At 38.9% G+C, this 23,834-nt stretch overlaps 1 protein-coding gene across 2 annotated transcripts in view; it reads right to left on the reverse strand.

Annotated features, from left to right (window-relative positions):
- NSD3 (nuclear receptor binding SET domain protein 3) overlaps positions 1-18,735 on the reverse strand; it is a 117,921-nt gene extending 99,186 nt beyond the window's left edge. For both annotated transcript variants that reach the window (XM_059384431.1, XM_059384432.1), the window contains exon 1: positions 18,645-18,735. The gene's annotated coding sequence lies outside the window, so the exon portion shown is untranslated. The remainder of the gene's footprint in view (positions 1-18,644) is intronic.
- Positions 18,736-23,834: the final 5,099 nt, after the last annotated feature.

A 23,834-nucleotide genomic window follows, 5' to 3' on the forward strand; every position in this document is an offset into this window, starting at 1 on the left:
TTATGAGTCCTTTTATTACTAAAATATATTTTATAAAAGATTTTATTTATTTCATTCATAAAGCCATTTCCATACATGACACATTATGAGTCCTTTTATTACTAAAATATATTTTATAAAAGATTTTATTTATTTCAGAGAGCTCTTGAGTGAGTGCATACAAGTGGGGGAAAGAGGGTGGCAGAGGGAGAAGGAGAAGCAGACTCCCCACTGAGCAGGGAACCCGCTCACATGGGGCTCTATCCCAGGACCCGGAGATTATGATCTGGACCAAAGGCAGACACTTAACTGAGCCACTCAGATACCCCTAAAATGCTGTGTTTAAGATTTGCAATTTCTGATAACTAAAATCACTGGACCATACTGGATATTGTGAACAATTTTCACAAAAGTATTGGGGGGGGGGGCGTGGAGAAAATTTGCAGTAGTAAAGACAGCACTATGGTAAGAGCTATTTTTAAAAAATCTTTCAATTTAAACACAGGATAGCCAATTAAAAAAGAAAAGCCTCACATAGCTGTTCAAAAAAACTGTATTACACCAGTATTTTTCTAATGAATAACCTCTAGGTGGAAATGTATCTTGTAAAGACAAGTAACAATAAGTTCCCTAAATAAAAAGGCTTTCATTTACATCTTAAAATGCTGTTTAACTATTTAAGAAAATGTACAGATATAAGTAAAAATAAAATCCTTCCCACACTTCCCATGTTGGCATTTAAAAATCAGAAATTAAATCACCTAAGTTACTATAAAAGAATATTTGATTTCCAACTACTTTTTTTTTTAAGATTTTATTTATTTGAGAGAGAGAGTAAGCAAGAGAGAGAACACAAGCAGGGGGAATGGCAGAGGCAGAGGGAAAAGCATACCCCGCAGTGAACAGGGAGCCTAATGAGGGGCTCCATCTCAGGACCCCGGGATCATGACCCAAGTTGAAAGCTGACACTTAACCAACTGAGCCACCCAGGTGCTCCAACTACTTGCAGATAAATCGTAATCAGCCAAATACTGTTTACATCAGTTAAAGTGCCTATGTCTGCTACACAGCAATGTTTGTTCATAGACCCTAAGTCAAAACAACACATAGGAAAATCAGAAATAGGCGGTTCTGCTGGAATGGTTTTCCTACCATTCCAAACCAATGGTATACAAATGACTTTCAGTAAACCCCTTAATCTCTAAAAGGTTAGGAAATGATTCTCGACATTCAAAAACTGACTATGGAAATTTTTCTCTTTTCCCCTCTACTTTGTCAACCCTCTGATGCTTTATGTGGATGGGATTTATTTAGTACATATATGTATGTCTGGACTAAAGTTTGGCTTTAAAATAAGAGTCCCCAGAGAAACATTTCTATACAAAATCATTCTAAACTAATCACTTTAATTATCCACACCAATGTCGCTAAGGTAATCAAAAGCTAAGGCTCACCTTGCTGATTTCCACATTTCACGTGGCATGTTATTCCAGATATATATCTCATTCTGCACAGAATCCTTTTTGTGACATGGTTCATTACTGAACACCAAATATATGCCAGACCCTGTTCCAGGTCCTGGGAAATCAAAGGAAGTAAGATTCTGGTCTCATGGAGCTTAAATAAGCAAGAAAATTTCACATAGTGATAAGCTATATAAGTAATAAAGTAGGGTAATAGGATGCAATGACTGGGGGGCTAGATGGTATAAATAGGATTCACAGATTCAAATCCGGGAATTAGTCATATATAAAGATTTGAAGAGGGTAAGTAAAGAGGTGATCATTAGGTATATCTTTTATTTCCTTTCAATTTCTGTTTGTTTCAGAGGCTTCTGAGCTATGGCTATAGTAAAAAGATTTAAATAATAGTTTAGTCAAGTATTCCATGTAACATGAAAAGTTTAAGCTTTAAATATTATTAAACTTTAATATTCCAAAATACTACTGAAATGAAATTATTCGGTTCTGAATTTTTCGAAATAGCTTTCAAATAGCTATTATTACTAAGTTGTTTTCTCTGACTGGATTTCTTCACTAAGACCGTATTTTGGAAAAATGAGATTTTAAAACCCAACCCCACAAAAACACAGAAATACAGTAATCATAAGAATGTGAAAAATCTACTTAATTCTTTCCTTTATTAGGACTGTCTAGGAATGGGGCACCTAGGTGGCTTAGCTGATTAAGTGTCTGACTTCATTCAGCTCAGGTCATGTTCTCAGGGTCCTGGATCAAGCCCTACATTGGGCTCCCCTCAGCAGGGAGTTTGTTTGTCCCTCTCCCTCTGCACACCGTCCCCACTCCCAGCTCATGCCCGCTCAAAAAAAAAAAAAGAAAAGAAAAGAAAGTCAAATCTCGGGATGGTTGGGTGGCTCACTCAGTCAAGCATCGACTCTTGATTTCAGTTCAGGTCATGATCTCAGGGTCATGAGATCTGGCTCCATGTTGGGCTCTGAGCTCAGCTGGGAGTCTACTTGAGATTCTCTCCTCTACCCTCACTCTCTCTCTGTCTCTAAAACAAAAAAATAAATCTTAAAAATATATATCTAAATCTGTGCTGGCCAAATGTGACTACTTAATTTTAAATAAGTAAAAATTAAATAAAATTAAAAATTTTATGCTCAGATACACTAGCCACATTCCAAGTATCCAATTCAATATGTGCTAGTGGCTGCCATATTAAACACACAGATACAGCATTTTTATCACTGCAAAAAATTCTATTGGGCAGTGCTGATGTAAATTATTTTTCAAATTTGAACTAAACAGTACCATTCCAAAAGAGCTTATAAAAAATAAGGTTCACCATAAACTTTTTAAAGGAATGGGTGTATAGTACTGTGAAGCCAGAAAGAAGTCACAGGAGGTTTAGTAATCAGATTTATATACCAGAATAAGACTCAGATAAATCTGGGGATGAACAAAAATGTATTCTTCCATTGGTCTTTCAGTAATGAGACTTGAATTTTAGTTCTGATTCTACCTTTAACTTAGCTGCTGAACTCTGAAAGGATATACAACATCTTTAGACTTCTGTGTATAGCTCATTAATAGAGGTTAAATCAGGTGATTTGGATAACTGACATGATCCTTAACAATGGGAAACTGGGCTGTGATTCCTCCTACTTATCAATAAATAGATGTATGTGTAGGATTTTCATTCTGACAAGAATATATATGGTTTAAAAAACTTAACTTTAAGGTCTTATATACCATATTAATATTACATAAAGATGTTATTTGTTTTGTTTTATTTTTGTAAGTAGGTTCCACATCTAGCACAGAACGCAACACAGGGCTTGAACTCACAACGCGGAGACTAAGACCTGAGCTGAGACCAAGAGTCAGATGGTTAACTGACTGATCCACCCTGCATTCTCCCATCTTCTTTTTTAAAGTAGATTTTATTTTTAAATAATCTCTACACCCAATGTGGGGCTCAAACTCACAACCCGAGATCAAGAGTCACATGCTCTTCCAACTGAGCCAGCAGGCACCCCTAGATGTTATCTGAAAGAGCAAACAATTATATGAAATTCACAACCAATATTTATTTACATAAACAAATAAAATTGTAGAGGGTAAGACCAGCACCACTCTATTTCCTTCTACAAAATCCTCTAAGTAATCAAGGTGTGTTAGACAAGTGGCACACTTTTATTTTTTAATTTTTCTGAGTCTGGGGCGCCTGGGTGACTCAGTGGGTTAAAGCCTCTGCCTTTGGCTCAGATCATGATCCCAAGGTCCTAGGATCAAGCCCCGCATCGGGCTCTCTGCTCAGCAGGGAACCTGCTTCCCTCTCTCTCTCTACCTGCCTCTCTGCCTACTTGTGATCTCTGTCTGTCAAATAAAAAAATAATAAAAAAAATAAAATTTCTGAGTCTATACTACTAATAAAAGAGCAACACTGTTTTTAAAAGCATAACTGTACTACCTCACAATCTGTTTAACTCTAGTGTTGCCCCAAATATTTTTGAAATTTTCACTTAAAAATTTTCCATGAAAGGGACGCCTGAGTGGCTCAATTGGTTAAGCTGCTGCCTTCGGCTCGGGTCTGATCCCAGAGTCCTGGGATTGAGGCCCATATTGCGCTCCTTGCTCAGCAGGGAGCCTGCTTGTGCACTCTCTCTCTCTCTCTCTCTCTCTGACAAATAAATAATAAAATCTTTTAAAAAAAAATTTTTCCATGAAAACTGTATGGATGACAGTTAAGGATATTAAAATATCCTGTATTAGGAAGTGACCTGCATGAAATGAACACAATGAATGAAATACAAACAAATCACACAACCCTATATTATATTTCAGTGAACTAGACAGTGTATCACTAAATACAACTATACAAATTTCATTTGACTATGATTTATTATAGGATGTTTTAGGTTGCTTTGTAGTTCTTATTTTTTCCTGACTAAACCACAGTACTACTGAACTGCCTTGTATCAATACAAAACTTACTAGTAATATACCCTGTTTCCCTTATCTACTTGGTTTAACCTCAACTGTCTTCACTTTGTTCTTGACCACACCCGGCAAAAACAGACACAGTAATTACCACTTGAAGAAAATTTAAATTATTTTTCTATACCTTACATCAAGGGTACTGGCTCACAGTGAAAATTACTCAAACTAATTAACTCCTATCAATCATTTTGTTCCATTCACCATGAAATCTAGTAAACTAACAAGCTGATCCATGTATCTTCCTACCTCTTTCACCAACAAACTTCTAAGTTATGGTACAGTAGTTTCTTGAGGTTAGTTCTTAAAATTGTGCAAATGTTCAAACTTTACTTTCTTTTACCTTGTATTCTCCATTTCTTTTTTTTTTTTAAAGAATTTATTTATTTATTTGACAGAGAGAGAGATCACAAGTAGGCACAGAGGCAGGCAGAGAGAGAGAGGAGGAAGCAGGCTCCCCGCTGAGCAGAGAGCCTGATGTGGGACTCGATCCCAGGACCCTGGGATCATGACCTGAGCCGAAGGCAGTGGCTTAACCCACTGAGCCAACCAGGCACCCCTGTATTCTCCATTTCCCACAGCAAGGCAAAAAAAGAATGTATCACAGAAATGATACATTAGTTTTTAAAATTCTAAGTGATTTATTGTAATATCTAAAATCAGAATTTACTAAGTTTATCTTTCCTCTAAAGACAAGTTTTTGGTTCATCAGGATTATCACTTTAATACCTAATGACCAACTGTATTCAACATTTCATCTTGAAAATAAGCAATAAAAGAACATAAGTCACTTCATAGAATACACTCAAATTTTATACTATCACCTATTTGCTTAATCAGAACACTAAGCGTTGGTGAAGCTATAGCCATTATGCTGTTGTAATAATAATAGTGGAAGTATGGGCGCCTGGGTGGCTCAGTGGGTTAAGCCGCTGCCTTCGGCTCAGGTCATGATCTCGGGGTCCTGGGATCGAGTCCCACATCGGGCTCTCTGCTCAGCAGGGAGCCTGCTTCCTCCTCTCTCTCTCTCTCTGCCTACTTGTGATCTCTCTCTGTCAAATAAATAAATAAATAAATAAATCTTTAAAAAAAAAAAAAAAAACAATAGTGGAAGTAAATTTGGACTGGAAAGTTAACTTCATGTTCATACTTGCACCAGCACGAATTCTTACAACTGGGAAACACTCATATAACCCATGAAAAGATTCTGTTCAAATATTAGTCACCATTCAACTGTTAACTTCTGTGAAAGAAAAACGTAGGCCAACTAAGTTAATGTCTTCATCCATTAAACATGTGACTAACAGCTAGTTCATTTTGCAAATATTTTTCTTATATTAAAAAAAGTCATTAGTTATCACCTATATGCTAGTACAGTTCCAGGTACATTCTAACAATTCTGCTTTGCATCCCTGTAATTCCAAAAAGCAGTCATTTTCATCTCCAGAGATGATAACACTGAGCCTTTGTTGTTAGGATGGGAATAGGTCTCCTTGATTCTTGCCCTACACTCCACTGCCCACTGAGCTGGGAGGAAAAAAAAAAAAAAAGATGTTTTGTTAAATGGCTTAAAGCAAACAGAATGACAGAACAACTTTCAGGGTGAAGGTCAGTGCAAAGCAAACCTCTCAATAAGAAAAAAATAGTTCCTATAAGATAACAAGTTTGTTACCATTAAATACATAGGTATAGAACACACTTTCTATAGACATTTTCAAAGATAAAATGCTTCTAAATAAAATATAAATGAAAAGAAACATTTTAAAGTACATAAAACCTCTTTCAATAAAGCCATCTTGACTGGACAGGAGAATGATTTTATAATTTAAAAAAATCTGCCACATACTTAGTTTCTTAAACATGAAGAAACTTTGCGTGTCAGGTTTTTTTTCTTTTTAAGATTTTATTTATTTGACAAACAGAGATCACAAGTAGGCAGAGAGGCAGGCAAAGAGAGAGGGAGAAGCAGGCTCCCCACCGAGCAGAGAGCCCAATGTGGAACTTGATCCCAGGACCCTGAGACGATGACCTGAGCCGAAGGCAGAGGCTTAACCCACTGAGCCACCCAGGTGCCCCAATGTCAGGTTTTCTTAACAAAGGAAATATGAGCATCTTCTTTTCATCAGTGACTTTCTAAACTCACTCATAAATGGATGTGGAGCATATTTCAATTATATCTCAATAAAGCTGGAAATAAAATTTAAAAAATAAATGCTAATGATTACAAAGAAAAACTGTATCACACAAGCAACTGAGTTATTGTATATTTGTACTACACTTTAAAAATCAAATATTTAACAAAGTTTTCTGACACTGCTGCATGTTTAAGTTGACTCAAAATTTTCTGGAAATATTCTAAAATTAATTGTGGTAAGGGGTGTCTGGGTAGCTCAGTCCACTGAGTGTCTGAACTCTAGGTTTTGGCTAAGGTCATGATAATCACAGTCATGAGATCAAGCCCTGTGTGGGGCTCTGCGCTCAGCAGGGAGTCTGCTTGGAGATTCTCTCCCTCTGCTCCTCCCCTGATTCTCTCCCTCTCAAATAAATCTTTAAAAAAAAAAAAAAAATTTAACTGTGGTGATGGTTGTACAATTCTACCAATATACTAAAAAACAGTACACTATATACTTTAAATGGGTGAATTACATGGTATGTGAATTATTTCTAAACAAAACTTATTTTAGTACTATGTTGAATAGCAGTGGTGATAGTGAACAGCCCTGCTGTGTTCCTGACCTTAGGGGAAAAGCTCTCAGTTTTTCCCTACTAAAAATGATATTTGCTGTGGGTTTTTCATATATGGCTTTTATGATACTGAAGTATATATCCTCTATCCCTACGCTGTGAAGAGTTTTATTTTTTTTAAAGATTTTATTTATTTATTTGACAGAGAAAAATCACAAGTAGGCAGAGAGTCGGGCAGAGAGAGAGAGAGAGAAGCAGGGTCCCCACTGAGCAAAGAGCCCGATGCGGGGCTCGATCCCAGGACACTGAGATCATGACCTGAGCTGAAGGCAGCAGCTTAATCCACTGAGCCACCCAGGCGCCCCACTGTGAAGAGTTTTGATCAAGAAATGTTGTACTGGTCAAATGCTTTTTTTTTAGTATCTATTGAAAGTATCCTATGGTTCTTGTTCTTTCTTTTATTAATATATTGTATCACACTGATTGATTTGTGGATGTTGAACCAGCCTTGCAGCCCAGTAACAAATGCCACTTGGTCTTCACCTCAGCAATCAGATACCAAAAAGAAACAAAAGCATCTGAATCAGCACAGAAGTCACTCTCACTCTTTGCAGATGATATGATACTTTTGTGGAAAACCCGAAAGACTCCACTCCAAAACTGCTAGAACTTGTCCAGGAATTCAGTAAAGTATCAGGATATAAAATCAATGCACACAAATCAGTTGCATTTCTATATACCAACAACAAGACAAAAGAAAGAGAAATTAAGGAGTCAATCCCATTTATAATTGCACCCAAAACCATACAATACCTAGGAATAAACCTAACCAAAGAGGCAAAGAATCTGTACTCAGAAAACTATAAAGTACTCATGAAAGAAATTGAGGAAGACACAAAGAAATGGAAAAATATTCCATGCTCATGGATTGGAAGAATATGAAAATGTCTATGCTACCTAAAGCAATCTACACTTTTAACACAATCCCTATCAAAATACCATCAATATTTTTTAAAGAAGTGGAACAAATAATCCTAAAATTTATATGGAACCAGAAAAGACCCTGAATAGCCAGAGGAATGTTGAAAAAGAAAACCACAGTTGGCAGCATCACAATTCCAGACTTCAAGCTCTATTACAAAGCTGTAATAAAAAAGATAGTACGGTACTGGCAGAAAAACAGATACACAGGTCAATGACACAGAATAGGGAACTGAGAAATGGACCCTCCACTCTATGGTTAACTAATCTTTGACAAAGCAGGAAAGAATGTCCAATGGAAAAAAGACAGTCTCTTCAACAAATGGTGTTGGGAAAATTGGACAGCCACGTGCAGAAGAATGGAACTGGACTATCTCCTTACACCACACACAAAAATAGACTCTAATTGGATGAAAGACCTCAATGTGAGACAGGAATCCATCAAAATCCTCGAGGAAAACACAGACAGCAACCTCTTCGACCTCAGCCACAGCAACTTCTTCCTAGAAACATTGCCAAAGACAAGGGAAGTAAGGGCAAAAGTGAACTATTGGGACTTGATCAAGATCAAAAGCTTTTGCACAGTCAACAAAACCAAAAGACAACCAACAGAATGGGAGAAGATATTTGCAAATGACATATGAGATAAAGGGCTAATATCCAAAATCTATAAAGAACTTATCAAACTCAACACCCAAAGAACAAATAATCCAATCAAGAAATGGGCAGAAGACATGAACAGACACTTCTGCAAAGACATCCAAATGGCCAACAGACACAGAAAAAGTGCTCAACATCACTCGGCATCAGGGAAATACAAATCAAAACCACAGTGAGATACCACCTCACAACAGTCAGAATGCCTAAAATTAACAAGTCAGGAAATGACAAATGATGGTGAGGATGCAGAGAAAGGGGAACCCTCCTACACTGTTGGTAGGAATGCAAGCTGGTGCAGCCACTCTGTAAAACAGTATGGAAACTCCTCAAAAAGTTGAAAATAGACCTACCCTATGACCCAGCAATCACACTACTGGGTATTTACCCTAAAGATACAAATGTAGTAATCCGAAGAGGAACGTGCACCCAAATGTTTATAGCAGCAATGTCCACAATAGCCCAACTATGGAAAGACCCTAGATGTCCATGGACAGATGAATGGATAAAGAAGATGTGATATAGATATACAATGGAATATACAATGCAACCATTAAAAAAAAAAAAACTTGCCATTTGCAATGTAGTGGATGGAACTAGAGGTTGTTATGCTAAGCAAAATAAGTCAATCAGAGAAACACAATTATCATATGTGGGGGATCGTGGTGGGGTAGGGAGGGAAAAAATGAAATAAGATTGGACTGGGGAGGGAGACAAACCATAAGAGATTCTTAATCTCAGGAAACAAACTGAAGGTTGCTGGGGAGTGCAGGGGTAGGGATGGGGGGCTGGGTTATGGACATTGGGGAGGGTATGTGCTATGGTGAGTGCTATGAATTGTGTAAGACTGATGATGAATCACAGACCCGTACCCCTGAAACAAATGATACATTATATGTTAATAAAAATAAATAGATATAAATTAAATAAATAAATGTTAAATATATATATATATATATATATATATGTATATATATATATAAAAGTATTTTAAAAAATACCTGGGTGGCTCAGTCAGTTAAGCGTCAAAGACTCTTGGTTTGGGTTCAGATCATAATCTCAGGGTTGTCAGAGCAAGCTCACATGGGCTCTGTGCTCACAGTCTAGTTGAAACTCTCTCCCTCTGCCCCTCCCCCCGTTCTCACCCACAGGTGTGTGTTCACAAACATGCGTGCTTTCTCTCTCAAAATAAATTTTTTTAAGAACCTCTGAAACGTTCGTATCTGTTATGTAATTCTACTTCTAGGAATTTATTGTAATGAAATAATGATAGTCATACAGTTTTTTATTTTTTTAATGTATAAGGATGTTCATCAAATCATAATATCCAAAACTTGCTAAGTGCCTAAAATACCATCAACAGAAAAATGGTAAACAGATATGGCACACCCATACAACAAAATTATATGTGAATTTTTTAAAAAACACATTCTTAGTTAGAGGGTGCCTGGGTGGCTCATTCATTAAGTGTCTGCTTTCAGCCAGGTCATGAGCCCAGGGTCCTGGGATCAAGCCTCACACCCGGCTCCCTGCTCAGTAGGAAGCCTGCTTCTCCCTTGCCCACTCCCCCTGCTGTGTTACCTTTCTGTGTCTCTATCAAATAAATAAATCTTTTTAAAAAGTCACGTTCTCAAAAAAATTACTTTCACAATAAAGAATGTTACAAAATAATATTAATGTATAATTCCAGTTTGTTAAAAAATACATAGATGTGTAAGAAAAAAACACTGGAAACATATAGAAATCTTAATACCTACTTCCAGTTGGCAGGCTTTCAAGTGATCTTAATCTTTTCTCTATTTACTGGTTTTCAATTTCTCTATAATAAACAATCCTTTCATAAATTAAGCACAATAAATGTTATTTTTAAACTAGTAGCCACTTTGAAAAGTACAAATTTTCCATTAAAAAGTAAAAACTAAAAGGGCCATCAGCATTTCTTAGGAATATTATGTGTGTGTGCATGTATGTATATGTGTGCAATGCTTTAATTAATACATTAACCTCAATACCTTAAAACTGTATCTACTTCTATCCCCAATAAACAAATTCTAATGATCCATTTTTTTTTTTTTTAGGAGTTTATTTATTTGACAGAGAGAGACACAGCGACAGAGAGAACACAAGCAGGGAGAGTAGGAGAGGGAGAAGCAGGCTTCCCGAGGAGCAGAGAGCCCAATGCGGGGCTCGATCCCAGGACCCCGGGATCATGACCTGAGCCAAAGGCAGATGCTTAACGACTGAGCCACCCAGGCACCCCTAATGATCCATGTTTAATTTTACAGATGATAACACAAAAACCATGAGTTGGCCAAAAGCATATCAATTCTACTTCATACACAAAGCCAAATTACCTAAGTTAGGTTTAAAAAAGTATTTTAAGGGGCACCTGGGTGGCTCAGTGGGTTAAAGCCTCTGCCTTCGGAAGCTCAGGTCATGATCCCAGGGTCCTGGGATGGAGCCCCACATCAGGTTCTCTGCTCCGCAGGGAGCCTGCTTCTTCCTCTCTCTCTCTCTCTCTCTCTCTCTCTGCCTGCCTCTCTGCCTATTTGTGATCTCTGTCTGTCAAATAAATAAATAAAATCTTTTTTAAAAAAAAAGTATTTTAAATCATGTTTGCTTCCACCTCTAGGAAAATGCAACATGTATGTTCATTTCAAAATCTAAAATAAATATTTTTCATCTTTGCTAGGGGAAAAATGAGCTAGAATAAAAAAGAACAACATTCTACTGCATTATAGAAAGGAATTCAAGGGCATGGTAAAGCAAAGCGAGAAGTTTCCCATCAGGGCGCCTGGGTGGCTCAGTGGGTTAAAGCCTTTGCCTTTGGCTGAGGTCATGATCCCAGGATCCTGGGATCGAATCTGAGCTCTCTGCTCAGCAGGGAGCCTGCTTCCTCCTCTCTCTCTGCCTAGTTGTGATCTCTGTCTCTCAAATAAATAAATAAAATCTTTAAAAAAAAAAAAGGAGTTTCTCATTACAATCAATATGAAATACTATGTTCCAATGTATTTGGATCCTGCAGAAATCATAAAAGAAACAAAGAGCTTAAAGTGACAAGATTACAATAACCAAATAAAGGCTTTAATTTATGTACATAAATGAGTTGTAAAAATGTCTTTTTCAAAACCACACTGCAGAATGTTATGCAAATAGACTGTATTTGTCAGGTAGAAAGGAAAAAAATTCAAATTTTTCTGCTATCAAATTCCTCAAAAACGAACATTTAACCCTACTGAACATATAAGAAAACAGTCTAGTAAGACGGAAGCAAAATAAAGTTAAGTTTCTCCAGTTAAAAAAAAAAAACTTGATTCACCTAGACAAAATACAGAAAGGGTAAGAAGCAAGAGGCATCAAGGATGAAGTGTCAAAATAGATTGTCACTACTGATTACTTCTCAGGTTAATACTTCTTGAATGGTTACATTAATGTGAAAGCAAGAGAGTCAAAGTAGTTTTTATAAAATAAGATAACTTAAGTTTGAATATTAATATATAGGCAAATTGGATATTTTCTAGGCAAAAGTCATTGCTAGAATCTGCGTGTCAATCTAAAACTAGTCATTAAATTCTACCAAAAACTGCAACAGAGATGAACTCTGAAAAAACAACACTTTGTATAAAATGGAATGATTCTTACAGAATTTAGTGTTATTTTTTGTTTCACATTCATTAATATAGCACTAAGATTTCAAATCACTAAATGACTACACTGCTAGGAAACAGTTTTTTAAATTATCTAGATAACACTTTTGATAATAACAAAAACTGATGATTCAGTTTTTACATTTCCTGACCCCTCATGGGTTAATTTTTCAGGTTATTTTCAGCATATTGTTACCCTGAAACCCTGACTACCACCAAGGTAATACCAGCTAAAGCAATGAGGTGGTTTCTGTAGCTTTCCTTAAAGGATTTATTACCTAGGCGGTGACTATATGATGTTTACTTCCTAATTTTTTTTTTTTAAGATTTTATTTATTTGAAAGAGAGAGAGAGATCACAAGTAGGCAGAGAGGCAGGCAGAGAGAGAGAGGGGAGGAAGCAGGCTCCCTGTGGAGCAGAGAGCCTGAGACTCAGGGCTTGATCCCAGGACCCTGGGATCATGACCTGAGCTGAAGGCAGAGGATTTAACCCACTGAGTGACCCAGGCGCCCCTGTTTACTTTCTAATTATTTGCTTATACTGTACACTTAGTTTTATGCTTTTTTTTCTTTATATGGAATATTTCACAACTTAAAAGTTTCAAAATGTTTCTTTTTTAAGGTGTTTTGGGTGTGTTTTTAAATGCAGTTATTCTTAAGACTCTACAGTTAAGAGGTACTAGTAATACAAGACTCAACAGATACAATACTATCTTTACCACAGCTAAAATGCCATTAAGTAAAAGCAAGCCTCCATATAAGACTTCTTAACTTCAAATTAATTTAATAAACTAAGTTTAGTTTTACTTACAAAATCAGAAGGATACATATTTCTTAAATTTAAAATATCTACTTCTATATTTTAAGATGTTCACACATTATACCAAAATTTAAAAAGTATGCTCTATGGTAGAAAAATACTTTATTGTTATTTAATGTTTATTAAAAGAAGGATAATGCAGGCTATGGAAAAAAAAGTAAAAAAACATACATATTTCTAAAAAAAAAAGTTTTTAAATAAGCTCCAACCTTAATGTGGGGTTTGAACTCACAACCCCAAGATTAAGAGTCACGTGCTCTACTGACCACCTGCCAGGCACCCCTGAAAAAGTTTTTTTTAAGTAATCAGACAAAAATCTGAAAACCTTATTCTACTTAACATGTCAATCTATTTGGCCTGAGGATTTCCTGAAATCTCAATTTCTCCATCTTTAAATTTGGGTTAAATAATTCTTGTGCTTTCCAACTTCACATTTTAAAACAAAGTCAAGTTACTGTGTAAGAATGCAATCAAACATCTCAGAAAATGTAGTAAGTGCAAGGTATTATTAGATAAATGTATCTATTTATATTTATATATCATCTATACAGAATTCATATTCTTATATAAAAAGTTTTCATTGTCCTATTCACTTTCTCAATATAGCTCTAAATCTACATGGAAAAAAGGGAACCTGGTAAGAAATAAGAGCTATCATTGTAGATCAGTCAATGATGACACAGATCCACATCTTAAAAAATTTAACAGCCAAGAATCATTTTTCAAAGAGCTTTTCAAATTCAAATCTCATCGATGGGCTGATGTACTTTAGGAGTAACAACACATATCCATCTAGTAAAAACTGAACATTCTCTAAATTCACAAAATTTTAAATATGCCTTTTACTTTTTATACCACACTGTGCAGGTACAACATAATACAGAAGTGTTTGAAAGTACTTATTAAGTACTCAGTAAAGTCAACAATAAAAACCAAAATGAAAACCCTGTAAGCTTTTTAAAAATGTGTTAGGTAGTTGTAGTATAGGTAGTTGTAGTATAATCAATTTCCTAAATTTACCTTTATTAACATTTATAAAAACATTAGCCTTCAGAAAGAAGGTCACCATTCATTTAAAAACTCAAAAGCTGGACATGTTTATTAACAAAGCAATAAATCATTTCAGTTGTTCTTTCAAAAAATAACAGACTCTATTTTTTTTTTAAGTAAAACTAAAAACACCACTGCACCAGGAAACAGATTTTATAGATACCAAATTCTAAATCTTCTTAAGGCTTTTATGACTTTAATTTTTTAAGTGTCTAAAACAGACTTTGTTTCAAAAGAACCCAATGAATAAGTATCCATGGTAACTTGTTTTCTTCCTGATAGACAACAATAATTAAAAATAATCGGTGGTGCCTGCTAAGATCTTTTAAAACTTGTTTTCAATGAGCTATTTTTTAGCTCATTTTAAAAAACTTAACAGTGCCTCAATTTTCTTTCCAAGTTTCTTTCCACGACCATGATGGACCTCTTATTTTTTTCATTTCATTGTTACCTTATTTCATTGATAATTTTATTAAAACAGAAAAAAATTCTGCCAAAACCATTTCATTATTCAAAGCACAAACTTTATACTTGTATAAATACTTGTATAAGATACTTGTATAAGGTTCATTTACGTATGCAAAAATATTCTGTGCATATACTATATGTACAATATGGTGAACAAGTATGAAAAACGCCAAACAAGATCCTGTGCCTCACTGAAACTTAATCCCCTTGCACTCATTATGCTAAACGTGCCTAACCTTGAATATTCTCCCTCACCTTGAGCTTCTACAGAAAGCTCAAATACCTTCATAATGATGAAATAATGTAGTGTGTTATAAAGACCCAGGTAACAGGTCTGTTACCAAAGCCTTAAACAACTTAACTTCCTTAGGCCTCTGTTTTCTCTCTTATAAAATCAAGTAGTTGGACGGTATCTCCTCCATTTAAATGGGCTTTTAGAGACTTAATTCAAGACCCGCTATATTAATCAAAACAGCAAAAAATCTGTTAACATCCTGATGTTAACCAATATTCCAAACAAAGGAACACTATATGACTCTTTAAAAAAAAATGTTGTAGATCAATATGTGCTCATTTAAAAGGCTGTCCCAGGTAGCCTTTAAATCACAAAAGCAATATGCAGACTGTATGACCCAATTTGTATGCATTTGAAGACAGATCTGCATATGTATGTATAGATATTTTTTAGGAAAACTCAGAAGAAACTTCAAAATGGTTATCAGGGGGAAACAGGATGTTAACTATTTTCCCCTCTACCTCTTAGCCTTTTATAATATTTGAAAAAAAATTAAATAATGAACATATATTATCTTCACACATTTTTTTTAAAGAAATGAAAAGTTCTGCAGAGCCAGGTTCTATAAATAGAAAGACCTGGGTTCAAATACTGACTTGGCTAGTTACCATCTGTGTGGTGTTGAGTTACTCAACCTCAATTTCTCCACCTATAAAGGGAGTTAATAGTAGTAACCTCATACAACTACAATGGAAGGATAAAAAGGAAATCCTACACGTGAAACACTCAGCATAGCACACTGTAAGATGACTATTAGCAGCTTTGCTATGATTATTATAAATACTATAAACTCCAGAAACAGAATAGACTTGACATTCCACTCGATGATGACCAATCTCAAAGGCAACCAATTTCCTTTACCCAAAATTCAATCAATCTGATTACAATAAGAGAGAGCGTATTTATTAAAATGTTTTTTTTTTTTTAAAGCTATCGCAGGTAGCAAGTGTGCTGATGGACACAGTAATAGGAGCAAAGTCTGGGTTTTAATAATTATCATCTAACTAGAATAGCCTTCTTCATTATATAGATACCCATTCAAGGAGCCAGAATAGTTATAGCAAGGCAGGAGACCCTGATCTTGACCACTGATTACACAGGAATACACTTTTTTTCTTAAGTAATTGAAGCTTCCAACATGAGCTTTTTCTTATTTTAATATACCATAATTTCTTATTTTCCTAAAAATTTATGGCACTGATAGTTCATGCACACAATTTGCCAATTAATTATAAATAACATGTCAATTGAGTGGAAGACATAAACATGAAAAATCTCTATAAATGCCAAAAAGCATATTGAAAGGCATTTTTGAGTGAAACTTCTCCTCACCAAATTCTTAAAGATGCAGACTGAGTATCATCAAACCAAAATACTCCAAGTTGTAAACCTAGCCTTCAAATTAGCAAATACCCTCACAAAGTACTACTCTAACAATATTCAATTTCATTTTTCTAACACACCAAGAACACATCCTAAACTTCTTTATAACAACTGAAAGGATGTTGCAGGGACAGGTTAAATCAATATGTAGTACAACTGGTTTGAGTCCATCATAGCACAATTTTAACAGGACTTTCTGGTATTAGACAACAGTTTCAAAATCAACATGACAGGTTAAAGTTTGGATCACCCCAATTACAAGTATAAAACAAAAACAAAAGGTCACACACACACACACACACACACACATTTAATCTCTTTCAGTATGAAAAGAAAATAGGCTACACTTAATTTATCTACTGTTAAGTTTGTCAGGATTTAAGCCTTTAGAACAGTAACCATTTCAAATTACCTAAGAGTTACATTTTGATACATTAAAGAGTTACTGTAGCTTTCCTCAGAGTAACCTGAAGTTCCCACCAAAAACAAAGAAACCAAAAAACCAAAAACTGGCACCTCACTGAGGCTCTAAGAACTGCATGCCTACTTCATAGATCACTCCACTGTGCTGAACTAGCATTTGGAGACTGTACTGAGAGCTAGACACATGAAAGCAAAAGAAGGGATGGAGGACAGAGAGTGCATAAAAAAAGAAAACACTTCTTAACACACCCATCACCTATAAGCGTGAACTACCAAAAACAGTATTTTAAAATACATATATTTCTGATTTTCCAACATTCAAAATACAGCAAGCACATAATCTACCACGAGCAGATCTTTCTACCCCTTCTCACCCCCACACGATGCTTTGCCAAGAGCACAAGCCCAAGAAAAATAACCAATGCAATTTCCTTGTTTATGTAAAGAATTTCAGAAAACATGTTGACTGCTTCTGAAGCTTCTAAAACAAATGAATTTTCAATAGGTAAGGCTTTTCATTATCACATTTGAAATATGATAGTAATGATTCCTTCAGCTAGTAAAAATATAGTTTCCACTTTATAAAAAGGGTTAATATTACACTGCAGCTCATTAGCATGCCTTGTTTGCAACCAGAGGAAGAGGGAAAGGGGGTGGGGGGAGCAGCAAAACACACAAGATGGAAAACATCACTACCTCCTTTGGTGGTTATGAATAATATTAAATTACCACAAGATGTATGGGTAGGGTTCATGAATAGAAAGAAAGGGGGTTAACAATATGAACTGGCCCCTTCCAGATTCACACTGATGTCGGAAAGAAGGAATTTATTTACACTGCAGTGCCTGGCAGCAAACATGGCTGCCCCTACCCCCTTTAAATCTGAACAGTCTTCACTCCCTTAGCAAAACCAGCAAATTATGGCCATGTCTCTACTGTCTTGCTACCATAACACTAACACATCTCCTCCTCCCTCAAAGCAGTAAAACCCACACCTCCCCATTTCACAACAATCACAACACCATAACCACTAGCTTCTATATTCACTAGCCTTGAAAGAAAAGGCCCAGAATACACAGAAATACTGGAACAAAAGGCTTTCTCTTCCGTTAACAACCCCCTTCCCCTTCTTTTCCACCCACTCTGTGATGCCTGGTGGATAGTTCTCATCCTTCTCAACATTCAGCTAATTTCCTTCCCTATACCAATCCTAGGTCTTCCAGTTTCCTGAGTCCATTTCCGATCTTCCTATGCATCCTGTCTCAACAATTTCTTATCCCTTTTCCAAATCCACCTTTTCCTCCACTTCCATTCCCTCGTTTATCTCTTGATGCCCCATTTCTCCATCAAATTCTACCCCCTTCCCCCAGACTCTTCTAATTGCCACAGTGCACCCCCAAACCTATTTCTCAGTCCACCCAGGTCTCTAATCTTCTCCAAACCTAACTCTTTTTCTCTTCCCCTGCCCCTCCCCCGTTCCATCTCTATCCCCGCCCCCATCCCACCTCTACTCCCAATTCCCAGCTCAGCGCCACTCCATCTCTTACCCCAATCCTACCTTCCCTGCCCCACCTCCCTATCGCCTCCACAACCCCTACCTGGCCCTCTGCTTTACCTCCTAGGCTCCCCCTGAAGCCTTTCCGACCACCCGCTGGTCCTCCCATCCCTGTTGGGGTCTCTCTACCCGGGACCCATCCCTAGGTCGCCCCCTCCTCGTCGTTCCCTCCTCAGCTCTTCCTTCCAACACACACACACACACACACACACACACACACACACACTCACTCACTTTACCTTCAGTTTGTTCCATTCTAACCCCCCGGCCGTGTCAGTACGATCACAGGAGAGACACGGAGGCCCGGAGTGGGGCTGAGGTGCGGGCAGCCGCCGGGGCCGCGGGGGGAGGACACGGAACCGAGCTAGGCCGCATGAAATCCCCGGGCTAGATTTCCCTCGCGCCGGACGCCTCTGCCATGGCTGCCGGCACCGAGAAGGGCCGCGGCCGGGCCGGGCCGGGCGTGAAGCTGAGAGGAGGAAGGCTGCGGGAGGTGGGGTGGTCAGGGGCGGTGGAAGGATGGGGGGTCGCCGCGCAGCTTCTGTCGCTAGAGAGAAGGCTGTGGCTGGCGGCCGGGCTGGGGCAGCAAGGTCCTCGGGGCTCGACTTGGCCTTCGCACGCCTCTCCGCAGCAACCAGCGGACAGTCCCCTTCGGCCTCCGCCTCCGTCCTGACCGCCGCTACCGCCGCTGCTGCCGCCGCCGCCCGCTCCCGCCGCCGTCGCCGCCGCCGCGCACAAAGCCCCCCCACCCGGCTCTCGGAGCGCCGCCGCCACCGCCGTCGCCGCCGCCGCCAAATCCTCAGTCCCTCATTGGCCGCTAGCTGCGGCGCCTGCTGGGAAATGCAGTCCTGGGTTTGCGGCGCGGGCGGGGTTGGGGGAGCGAAAGGAGGAAGAGGGTAGTCAGCCGGGCGGAGAGGAGGGGCCCGAGAGAGTCTAGACAAGAAGTGAGACCGCAGGCAATAAAGGCAGAGGCAGGAAGAAATGATACGAAGGAAAGTTCACACACACACACACACACACACACACACAACCAAAAGACAGGTTAAAGGTTGGGCCTGTGAGGCAAAACTGCGTCCGTGCGTGTTGAGACTTATTCAGTTAACAACACATATTAAACACCATATGGTCCTCCTCACAGTAACCCTGCTGCACACTCCCTAGACGTCAGAAAAAGCCTACAAACGAGGGCCGGGCTAAGATGACCGGGAAAGAGAAGAACACTTTGTATGTCTCCTCGGCTGCCTTCTGTCCGACAGCTGTCAAGAGTCAGAGCTTCCTATCTCACATGGGTCTGCGTCTGAAACCGTGGCAGCAATTTCAGACCCAAGCCGTGGGAGACAGCGTCTCTCTCAGCCTCGGGTGTGTGTCCCGGATACGCCCCCACCCCCGTCCCGCCCCACAATCGTAAGCCGTGGCGGCATCTCAGTCGCTGTGAGGAAGCGCTGACCTCCCTGGCGGGCACCGGGCCCCACACGCCTTCTTCCTGCTCGCGCTGCGGGCCCGGAGGCTTGTGGGTAAGGAGGAGGACGTCAGCGCCGACTGCAGCCCGGACCCCTAGGGACCGAGAGGGCTCCGTGCCCGTCACGTGCCGGGGCCGTCTGCTGCTCACTGCCAGGCCTTCCCTTCGAGGGATGGGAAGGCATTTGCCCTCGAGAGAGCTCACGCAAGAATGAGCGGAGGAAACAAGAGTCAAAATTCTCTGTAACCCTCTGAGATCTCCCCATCCTAGGAAATTTATGTTAAACAATAGAAGGTGTGTGACACAGTAAAGTATACTGCCTTGTCGGGAGTGTGCAAAATTTTGTGATATTTCCTGGGGCCTGGTGGTGATGACTTAGAACGTTACGGCACAGAGGGCCGCCTGGGTGGCTCAGGTCATGATCTCAGAGTCCTGGGATGAAGTCCCCGGGGTTCCGTCTCTCTGCTCAGCAGGGAGTCTGCTTCCCCCCCCTCTCCCTCTGCCTGCCTCTCCATCTACTTGTGATCTCTGTCAAAGGAATAAAAACCAAACAAACAAACAAACAAAAAAAACTTAAAAAAAGAAAAACGTTGTGGCACAGAGACTTAAACGTAAGAAGGAAATACAGGCAACAGCAATCAGATGAGGAAACCTATCCTCTGTGCTCTGAGAATAATAAAGCTATGTCACTACTAGATGTTATACTCTGCACTGACATTGTAGTTCTGGATCTGTTTGGCACGACCGCAAGAAATTTCTGGTATCTTTGTCTTTAAATATCATTTAAACAACAAATTTAAAGATTCCTACAGATCAATTATTTTAATGACTACTACTTAGGTTTCAGGTTTTTAAAAACATAAACCTTTTAATTATACTATAGATGATATTGAGAATTAAGCATTCCCATTACTGTTAATCATTAAATATTTCCTTTTTTCCCCTAAAGATTTATGTATTTATTTGACAGAGAAAGGGTGCAGAAGCAAGAGGAGAGGCAGAGGGAGCAAGAGAAGCAGGCCTCTTGCTGATCCTGGGATCATGTCCTGAGGATCATGGGATCCTGGGATCATGGGATCATGACCTGAGCTGAAGGCAGATGCTTAACCAACTAAGCCACCCAGGTGCCCTATTCATTAACTATTTTTAAATGTATGCTTATGTAGTACCTGTTTTGTGCAGTACCAGGAGTTAAAGGAATCAGTAAAAAGCACATTTTTGTTTGTTTTAAATGTCTTTTTAGAAACAGACCTCTTTTAAAATTGTATTGGTTTATTTGATGAGACACAGGAAGAGAGGGAACACAAGCAGGAGGAGTGGGAGAGGGAGAAGCAGGCTTCCCATCCAGCAGGAAGCCTGATGCAGGGCTCCATCCCAGGACCCCAGGATCATGACCTAAGCGAAAAGCAAATGCTTTAGGACTGAACCATCCAAGTGCCCCTGGAACACATATCTCTTAAAGGGGGCCCCCTGAGCTTATTTCAGTTTGATTGTGTCTCCTGGAAAGACAGGTTAAATTGATCTTTTTTTTTTTTTAATGATCTTTTCCACCTTCATCCTGCCTCTCCATCTTCCTGTATATTCCTTGTTTTGTTGATAAATTGTTACCTTGACCAGATATCTGGACTTTTTCTTGAGAATTTGGTAAGTTGTCCCCAGGCATTTTATTTTAATCTGTTTCTATACTGACAAGAGTTTAAAATTAAAGTTCTGGGAGGTAGATATATAATCTCTTCCTGTGAAACATAAGAAAATATACTGTTAATAACATTTGATCTTGAACTATATTTAGGGAAATGACCATTAAAATTAATAATGTACGTTTTTAGCATCTAACATCTTCTGAGGTTCAGATCACACTTTGTCTTCTTCATACAAAATGAGCAAACAATTAAGACAGCAATCTAACACAATTCCCAGAGCCAGAGTTAAAGAGAAAGGAATTTTTTGTTTCTCTTCCAAAGATTATATCTAAAAACTCCTTACATGATAAATCACTTAATCTTAAAAGTCAAAAAATTGCCAGACCTGATAGCAGAAAGCAAACATTGCTTTGAACGAATGGATTTCAACAGGAAGGTTCTTAACCCTTTCCTTTTTATAATAGGATTGCTGCTGACACGTGACCGTAGTAGAAAATCTAGCTCATTTTTCCAATACTGAACTTGGAATCATTCATCTGGTTTATGAATACTTAATGATTTTACTGTGCCTGTTTGTAAATGAATACAATGCATGAATAAGAATATTTCCTGGTGGGGCACCTGGGTGGCTCAGTGGGTTGGGCCTCTGCCTTCGGCTCAGGTCGTGATCTCGGAGTCCTGGGATCGAGCCCCACATTGGGCTCTTTGCTTAGCGGGGAGCCTGCTTCCACCTCTCTCTGCCTGCCTCTCTGCCTGCTTGTGATCTATGTCTGTCAAATAGATAAATAAAATCTTTAAAAAAAAAAAAAAAAAAAAAAGAATATTTCCTGGTATAAAATGTCTCCCAGGGAACTGAAAGGCATATTTTTGCATCTTTATGATCTTTTCCAGAAAAGTACATGTTCATGTTTGTGCGGTGATTAATCTGTGGAATTAATGTGAAAATTATAACCATCTAGACTCTTAAAGCTCAAAATTTGCCTTCGGAAATTTTCAGGAAAGGAAAGGGAGAGAGACCAAGGCTTTGTAGATTTTGTTAATTCTAGTAAACATAGAACGTGAAGTGAAACCTTTATGTGGAAACTCGGGCATCCAACATGCACAAAGGGCCCTCTAGTGGCCAAACTGAAAAATTCTGCCTATTTAACACGGTTGATCCATTTGGTTTTAAGCCGAAAAATGCTTTGTAGATTAAAAGCTGTCTACATAAACAACAACAACACAAAACCTGAAATTGAATACCCGCCATCTTTCATTCTTACAAATGTGCAGCCCAGATGAGTGAGTTCTGTGGTCAGCTCACGTGTTAAGTACTCTCCCTGTGAAAACGATTCCTTGTTGTCTGGTAGTCCAAGCGGATCCACTAAACATTTTGTTTTCCTTCTAGAGTCAGATGAAACGGACGGGTAGAGATAACAGGAGAGCGAGAACATTTCTAGATCTATCACTTTTCCAAGACGGCTCAGTTACCCAACCTAGGAACTGAAGTGCCCCAACCTGCAGTACCTTTGTCACTGCACAGTTACTAGAATATATATCTTAAATGTTATTTGAGATTTCTCCACAAACTACTGATCACAAATCATACCTGTTAAGCGAGCATTTTTTTTTTAAAGATTTTATTTATTTAACAGAGAGAGATCACAAGTAGGCAGAGAGGCAGGCAGAGAGAGAGGAAGGGAAGCAGGCTCCCCGCTGAGCAGAGAGCCCGATGCGGGACTCGATTCCAGAACCCTGAGATCATGACCTGAGCCGAAGGCAGCGGCGTAACCCACTGAGCCACCCAGGCGCCCCTAAGCGAGCATTTATAAAGCAAATTAGTGGAATTCAGATTTCCATATGAGGATTTCACAGCATTCCACTCTTAGGCCCCGGAGAAGGGAAAGCGAGGTTTTCCTAACCATTCCCGCCCTTTCTGCCACTGCCTCTCCGTAGAGCTCTCCGCGCCATCCCAACCGCGGCAGTTGTTGATTTGTAGGGGTTGGGGGTGGGGAGAGTACATCTAAGTGATGTAATTCGTGACTTTAAGATGGTTACCATGGCGACTATCAGGCATATTACGCTATCGGTAGGGTGAGAGGTTCTTTAATCTAGCCTTCAACGAGCATTTTCGGGGACGTTAGCCTACACGCCAGAGAGTAGAGACAGGCGGAAAAGCGTCAGTCTTGCCCCCTGCCGCAGGACAGACTCTGCTTAAACTAAACCCAACAGAGAATTCATTTTGCCGGTGGGAACTGGACCTTGGCTACTTCCAGGGCTGCCGCACCGAAGGACGCCCTCCCGCCCCATAATCTGAGAGCTCATTGGTGGGTGGTGTCGTCACTCAG

Source organism: Mustela nigripes, chromosome 18 (assembly GCF_022355385.1).
Source record: "Mustela nigripes isolate SB6536 chromosome 18, MUSNIG.SB6536, whole genome shotgun sequence".
Taxonomy (NCBI): domain Eukaryota; kingdom Metazoa; phylum Chordata; class Mammalia; order Carnivora; family Mustelidae; genus Mustela; species Mustela nigripes.